General features: G+C 37.4%; 1 pseudogene; it reads left to right on the forward strand.

Moving 5' to 3' along the window:
- Positions 1-5043: 5043 nt before the first annotated feature.
- On the forward strand, positions 5044-7275 carry LOC144364940 (nuclear cap-binding protein subunit 3 pseudogene; annotated as a pseudogene).
- Positions 7276-8478: the final 1203 nt, after the last annotated feature.

Below are 8478 nucleotides of genomic sequence, written 5' to 3' on the forward strand. Positions count from 1 at the left end.
TATTATCTTCACTTTCATAAAACAAAACAAATGGTGAGATCCCTGCTCCAAAGAGATTCATGTCCCAAATTCTTTGTTATAGTACTTGAGGTTTTCAACAAAATCTATCAATCATTCAATTTTTTTAAGTGTTCGAGTGACTACTATATGATGTCTAATATTAGTGCCAAATTGTTTCTTATATTTTATTTTTGTTTTCCTTAGAGATGATGGTATGGTAGCTCTAAAAGTCTGTTGGTTAGCTATTCCTTCATTCTAAAAAAGTCCCTTGTAAACAGGAGTATAATACAGCATATGCAGTGAGAAAATAAATAGGCTGGAGCCCTATCTGGCTACCTAAATTTTGTGATCTTGAATAAGTGGCTAAATCCTTTGGAAGTTTAATTGGCTCATCAAAAACAATAGCATTCAAGACAACAATAATCTTCCTGAGTAGAACTTTTTGGCAATATTTTGTGCATGAATGTAAATTATGCTGTCAATATCATTTATTAGAAATGCTCTATAATTGTTGTTTAAAAATTTTTTTCAGTTCAAGAATTATTTAGAAGATTGATTTTCTTTCTTCTAAGAATGGTTTTTGTTTTAATTAGAATATTTTGATATAATTTCTAAAATAATGACAAAAGATTTACTCCTTTTTGAGAAAGGAATTGTGTGTTCACTGAGGTAAGTAGATAATTTTAAATAGTTTGTGAATCTATCCCATTACTTTTATTATAGTTTGTTATATCCTAATGGGCCTTTAGTCAAATAAACCTAGCAAGTATAGAGTATGATATATGAGACCTGTGGAATTGATCAAAGTCAAGATTCTAAAACTGCAAGGCTATCTTCTTTCAAGTTGTGGAGAACTGATGCTCTGCTTTATAAGAATTTCATTTACACAACTTAAAAGTTACACAAACTCTTTTTTTAGACTTGCTTTTATTATCCAAGCCCTAGTTTACAGTAAGAAAGTTTAAGCCAGGCATGGTGGCACATCCCTGTAATCCCAGTGGCTGGGAAGACTGAGGCAGGAGGATCATGAGTTCAAAGCCAGCCTCAGCAACTTATTATTCAAGATTGCCCTGATCAAGAAGCTTCTCACTATAATTTTTTTCTGTATATTTCAAATATATTTTAAAACATTTCCTTAGATATTCTTTATGTACTTGTGGTACCTAAAAGTAGAAGAGCAATAATTTAAAGACAGCAACTGACTGACAAAATCCAGTGATATTTTTGTTACTGGGGATACATCAGTCAACAAAAAGGGCAAAGATCCTGGACCTTGTAGCACTCAGATTCTCTGCTGGTCATATTGACAACAAAAAAATAAAATAAGAAAATATGTAAGAGTAAAAAAATATGTGAGAGGTGGTGGTGACAGAGACCATTGTATTCTATAAGGTATTGAAAGTTGAATATATTATGCAAAGATGTGAAGAGGAAGAGAATTTTAGCCAATAATTGTCAAGGAGATGAGAGACAAGAAAGCAGGATCCAGGCAGAAGGAAGAATGGCTGGGGTGTTCCAGTAACAGCAAGAAGAGAACATCTGAAGAGAAGTAACAAAGGCAAGTAGTAGGAATTGTCAGCAGGATAGCAAGGCAAGATCGTGTAAACTCCTGTCATCCATTAGAAGAACTTGGCTTTTACTCTATGAGAAATGGGAAGAGCAAAGACTTGATTTGCCTTACATTTTAGTTTTTAGGGATCACCTTGGTTTCTGTATTGGTAAAAGGCTATGAAGGTAAAGGTAGAAGCCAGCAGCAGACAGTTCAGGAGGCCCTACAGTAATAAATCAAGGAAGGAGGGTGCTCAGAGCAGTGTGAGAGCGGTGGACACAGTGAATGGTGCTTGGAGCCTGTTATATTTTGAAGGTGGAACAAACAAAATTTTCTGAGTCATGGGTTTGGGAGATGAGAGAGGACAATTGAGGGTTTTCTCGTTGGGGTACAGGGAAGGGAGATTTGTTACCAAATATAATGTAGATTGGATTGATGAATTTATCCAATTGCCTAGTTGACCTTGCTGGAAGATGTCTGAGGAAATGTATTTATATGTTTATATATATGTAAAATAGAATTCTTGATGATGTACTCATGAACATTCTACTTCAAAAACTGATATTACAGCTGGGTTTGGCGCTATATGCCTATAATTCCAGCTACTCTGGAGGCTGAGGCTCCTGGATCACAAAGAAAACCTTGGCAATTTGGCTAGTTCCTAAGCAATTTAGGGAGACTCTGTCTCAAAATATAAAATAAAAATGAGCTGGGGTTGTGGTTCAGTAGTTACGTACCCCTGGGGTTGTGGTTCAGTAGTACACTTTAAGTTCCTGGAACTTAAAAAAAAATGGTATTATCTATTTACCTACTACCACTAACAACAACAATTCTTGACTCCTCACTAATTTTTTATCCTGCCCAGAAAGTTCAAGTGGCTCTACTTTCATAAATTCTTTGACTCCCCAGCTACTATCTCATTACAAAGCCACCTAACTCATGTTTATCTTCTCTATAGTCTCTTTTGGTGGTCTGCTTCTATTTTTCATTGCTTAAAACCTATTCTTATCAAAGAAACTAAAGTAATTCTTAAAAAATTAAATTGTATTCATACAAATTAACTGAATACCTGATATCTGATCATTTCAACCATAATAGAATTTATTCATAGAAAAAATATTCATTGAGCAAATACCATATATTGTATATAAAAATACAGGAGAAGACACAGTTTTTGGTTTCTGTTCTCACTGAGCTCACAGAAAAACATAGAAGACAAATGCTATATCAGCACTTTAAATGCAATGGATTATGAAGGAAAAATCATAGGTGGTACCAAGGGAAAATTTACAAAATGATGACAGAAGGAAGATTATACTAATTTTCAGATTCAGTTTAACAATATATTATTTTACACCTGGGTCAAGTGTAGGCATTTCCTAGGAAATGAGGGGTAATAGCATCTCAGTCATAGCATATACCCATAGCATGGCTATAAACTTGTTATAACTAAGACTTTTATGTTTGAGAAATAGATAGAAGTTCATTAGATTCATTAGACACTAGGCCTGAAGAGGGATGAATATCCTTTTTAAAACATTATTTATTTATTTACTTTTGTTATAGAAGTTAGATCATTAATTAGTTAATTAATTAATTATTATTATTATTATTGGTACTGGGAATTGAACTCAGGAGCACTTAACCACTGAGCCACATCCACAGCCCTTTTTATATTTTATTTAGAGACAGGGCCTTGCTGAGTTGTTAAGGGCCTCCCTAAGTTGCTGAGGCTGGCTTTGAACTCATGATCCTCCTGCCTCAGCCTTCCCAGCCACCATGCCTGGCTTAAACTTTCTTACTGTAAACTAGGGCTTGGATAATAAAAACAAGTCTAAAAAAAGAGTTTGTGTAACTTTTAAGTTGTGTAAATAAAATTCTTATAAAGCAGAGCATCAGTTCTCCACAACTTGAAAGAAGATAGCCTTGCAGTTTTAGAATCTTGACTTTGATCAATTCCACAGGTCTCAGGAAAAATCAGCCCCACTTGGTCAGCCTCACCAGCCTCAGATTTAATGCTGATAGAATACATTAAGTAGATTAAAGTCAATAGTCTTATGCATTACAAGACAGAGAAAAGTGAATGTGATTTAATTATTGAAACAGGATTTTTAACTATTTTTTATTTTCTTTCATGTTCCAGTACACATTGCAATGGCATCAAGAAAGGGCGTTATTATAGGTCTGGTGAGACAAAACTAATTGATTTTAAATGTTAGCTTATTTCAGCCATATATCATTTGAGAAACAAGATTTCCAAGAAATGGATGAAAGGTTAGTGGAAAAATTGGGCTTAAATGGAAGAAGAGAACTTAATCTTATAAACAAACGCTACATGATTCTACCTATATGTAGCATGGAAATTGGTAAAACTTAGAACAGAGTAGAATGGGAGGAGAGAAGGAGATGGGGAATTTGATGTTCAAGGGGCGTAAAGTTTCAGTAATACAAGATGAGTTAGTTCTACAGATGGACTATGTAACATTGTGCTTATAATCATCAACATTGTGCTTGTAATACAATACACACTAGAGCACTGGTTAGGTCTACTCCTAGAGCATTAGAGCACTCATTAGGAGGTAGCTCTAATGAGTGCTCTAGGGTTTATATGTTAAGTGTTCTTAGAATTCTTTTTAAAATGGAGTTCAGGAAAAATGTATTCAAATATATGTGAAATTTTGTGAGAAGTAGTAGAGGGAAATCATGTCTTATTTATTTTATTGATATAATAGAATAAAACTTGGGAATAGTTGAAATGGCAGTTGATGCAGAGTAACTTACATAGCTGGATTGCCAGAGTCTTTCTCTACAAAACATTCATTTGTGTAGTTGTGTTATTTCTTCAAAACTAGGTCATGAATAAAAGTAAGAGCATATTATTATTCAAGATAGCCCTGATAAGAATAATTATCTTATTAAAAAAAGAAAAGCTCCATTTTTTTTCCCTTTCTTCCTTTGGTACTAGATAATAGCACTGATAACTCTTCCCTTTATGTCTTTATTACACTTTAAAGATGTTATGGTTTGAATATAATGTGTCCCTCCAAGGCTAGTATGTTAGTGCAGCAATATTCAGAGGGGGAATTTGGGGAAGTGACTGCATCCTGAGGGCCTCACTTTGTCAATGAATTAGCCCATTGGGGGATTCATAGCTGCAGGAGAGTTGGGATGTGGTGGTAGAAACTGTAGGAAGTGGAACCTCCTTGAAAGGAGTTGGTCCTTGGGGGCATGCCCCTGGGCACTATATCCTGTCCCCAGCCCCTATCTCTGCTTCTCAGCTGCCATAAAGTGAGCAGCTTTCCTCTGACATGCCTTTCTGCCATGATGTTCAGGCCCAGAGCCAGTTGACTGTGGATTGAAACCTCTAAAACTATGAGCCAAAATAAATCTTTCCTCCTTAAAGTTGTTTTTTCACAGGTATTTTGTCACAGTGACAGAAAACCAACACAGAAGATGCCGCAAGTCAGTGACCAAAAGTAAATAAACAGGTGAAGGCGGAGGCCCCGGTGGGGCCGGCCTTGGGGCTCCCGTCGCCTGAGGCGGAGTCCGGTTTGGAACGCGGCGAGCCGGAGCCCATGGAGGTGGAGGAGGGCGAGCTGGAGATCGTGCCGGACACAAGCAGAAGATATGAAAATAAGGCTGGCAGCTTCATCACCGGAATTGATGTTACCTCCAAGGAAGCCATTGAAAAAAAAGAACAGCGAGCTAAGCGCTTTCATTTCCGATCAGAAGTAAATCTTGCCCAAAGAAATGTAGCCTTGGACCGAGACATGATGAAAAAAGCAATTCCCAAAGTGAGACTAGAGACGATCTACATTTGTGGAGTAGATGAAATGAGTACCCAGGATATCTTTTCCTATTTTAAAGAATATCCTCCAGCACACATTGAATGGTTGGATGATACCTCCTGTAATGTGGTTTGGCTGGATGAAATGACAGCTACACGAGCCCTTATCAATATGAGCTCTCTGCCAGCCCAGGATAAGATCAGAAGCAGGGATGCCAGTGAAGACAAGTCATCTGAGAAAAGTAAAAAAGACAAGCATGAAGACAGTTCAGATGATGACGAGGCTGAAGAAGGAGAAGTTGAAGATGAGAACTCAAGTGATGTAGAGTTGGACACATTGTCTCAGGTAGAAGAAGAGTCTCTGTTAAGAAATGATCTTCGTCCAGCTAACAAACTTGCTAAAGGAACTAGGTTATTCATGAGATTTGCTACAAAAGATGACAAAAAGGAACTTGGAGCAGCCAGAAGAAGTCAGTATTACATGAAATATGGGAATCCAAATTACGGAGGCATGAAAGGAATTCTTAGCAATTCTTGGAAGCGAAGATATCATTCCCGTCGCATTCAGCGGGATGTGATCAAGAAGAGAGCCCTGATTGGGGATGATGTTGGCTTGACGTCATATAAACACCGACATTCCGCATTAGTGAATGTTCCTGAGGAACCTATTGAGGAGGAGGAAGAGGAGGAAGAGGAGGAGGAGGAAGACCAGGACATGGATGCAGATGACAGGGTGGTGGTAGAGTACCATGAGGAGCTTCCAGCTCTTAAGCAGACCCGTGAGCGGAGTGTGTCTAGGCGGTCCAGTGCCAGCAGCTCAGACTCAGATGAAATGGACTATGATCTAGAACTGAAAATGATTTCCACTCCTTCACCAAAGAAAAGCATGAAAATGACTATGTATGCCGACGAAGTAGAATCTCAACTGAAAAATATTAGGAACTCCATGAGGGCAGATAGTATACCCACGAGCAATATAAAAAACAGAATTGATAACAAATTGCCACCTGAGAAATTTGCAGATGTCCGACACCTGTTAGATGAAAAACGCCAGCACTCCCGTCCACGGCCACCAGTCAGCAGTACTAAATCAGATATACGACAGCGGTTAGGAAAAAGACCATATTCTCCAGAAAAGGCTTTTAGTAGTAACCCAGTGGTTCGGAGAGAGCCCTCTTCAGATGTACATAGTAGGCTAGGTGTTCCCAGGCAAGATATTAAAGGCCTCTACTCTGATACTCGGGAGAAGAAATCAGGTAGCTTATGGACTCGCTTAGGATCTGCACCCAAGACCAAAGAAAAGAATATGAAAAAAGTGGATCACAGGTCACCTGGCACTGAGGAAGATGACTCCGAGCTACAAAGGGCGTGGGGGGCTCTGATTAAGGAGAAAGAACAGTCTCGCCAAAAAAAAGAGCCGCTGTTACCAGCACCCTTTTCCCAAGAAAAGTCAATTCCCAGGTGCTTATTGGACAGCCTCCGAGGGGGAAGATGAGGGAAACTGCCAGCTCACCCTTCCAGGACCGTAATGTGGGGGTCGAATCTCGTGGACCTGACCTCAGAGGTACACCAGTGCAGCCCAGGTAGATAAGAGACGCAGCATCAATCGCGCTTCCGTTCCTCCCTTGGGAATTTCTGTTAGAGGCCTCTTACTGGCTGTCAGCTTGATGTGAAGATAAAAGTTCAGTGCTGTGGAATTTTTAGGAACAAAAAACTGTGACTTCTGGATTTGGGGTTGATTTTTGTGCTAGGGGTGGGGTCATGGGTTAACGTTGAACAATTTTTTAAGTCTGTATTATGTTTTAAAAATATTAATGATTTAAAAGTTTAAATTTTTAATTTTTATATGTGGAAGTTTCTCCTGTTGGCTACAGGGAAGTTCAAGTGGTGTCTTCTTTGTGCTGTTAAATATATATTATATACTTTAGAAGAAGACAAAGAGAGGAGTCTCATTATTTTTAAATGATCCTAAGTGTATGGTCTGTTTTTTGTACACAGAATTTAACTTGCTTTTTGGCCACTGTAGAAAAAAAAAAAATCCATCCATCTGAGATGAGATCTTGTTTATTATCACTTTAGAAGTGAAACATTGATAATTTATTCTTTCTGTCTCTAAGTTGTGGCTGAAGACTTCTTGAAAACTAGCAAATGAGATAATAGTTTCAGAAATTTTTAGTTTATTTTTAGCTCCTTTCAGATTATTTTACCATATAAAGGAGGTAGATTATTTTGTCTTCCTGTCTGATTTTTATGTTGAAGTATTTAATACCATATTCTTCTACAGGCTTAAAAGTTGCATTTCACTTCACTTCATTAGAACTTGGGAGTTAAAGAGTTAGTAAGTAGTAAGGCTTTAATCCCTTTTGTGATGCTACAGTTCTTCACTTGCCAGGATTGTTCCAAACCCAGTGCAATGGATCCTGGAGATCTTGTGGCTGAGTTGATGTCATATTGGTAGTTGATTACACTGTGATGCTAATAAATGCAGAACAGTGTTGTTAATAAAGAGAGTAAAGGAAAAAAAAAAGTAAATAAACAGTTCTGATCTTTAAAAAGTTTTTTGGGGCTGGGGATGTGGCAATCAAGCGGTAACGCACTCACCTGGCATGTGCGGAGTGCTGGGTTTGATCCTCAGCACCATATAAAAATAAAGATGTTGTGTCCACGGAAAACTAAAAAGTAAAAAAAATAAAAAATTCTCTCTCTCTCTCTCTCTCTCTCTCTCTCTCTCTCTCTCTCTCTCTCTCTCTCTCTTTCTCTCTCTCTTAAAAAAAAAGTTTTTAACAAAGACCTTATCATTATCTTGACTCTAAATTATTTTCTAATGCCAAATAAGTGCTTTCCTATTTGCACAATCTTTAGTTCATAAAAGAAAACCTGGCTTTTAAAAGAGCTGAGTTAACACTTGGATTTTGTGTTTGTAGGTATTTTTAAAAGTTATTATTATTATTATTTCTTTTGTTTTGCTTTAATTTTGAACCCTGGAAGGGTAAGTAGTCAAGGAAGCAGTTTGCCAATGTATGCGCTGGACTAAATTAAACAAATATTATTTGAATAATTTTAACAATGCCAGAACAATTACAGTTCAGCACATGGAAAAATATTTAAGCTTCTTCCTTCTTCCTGGAACAGTGCAAATCCC

The sequence above is a fragment of the Ictidomys tridecemlineatus genome, chromosome 6 (assembly GCF_052094955.1).
Source record: "Ictidomys tridecemlineatus isolate mIctTri1 chromosome 6, mIctTri1.hap1, whole genome shotgun sequence".
NCBI lineage: Eukaryota > Metazoa > Chordata > Mammalia > Rodentia > Sciuridae > Ictidomys > Ictidomys tridecemlineatus.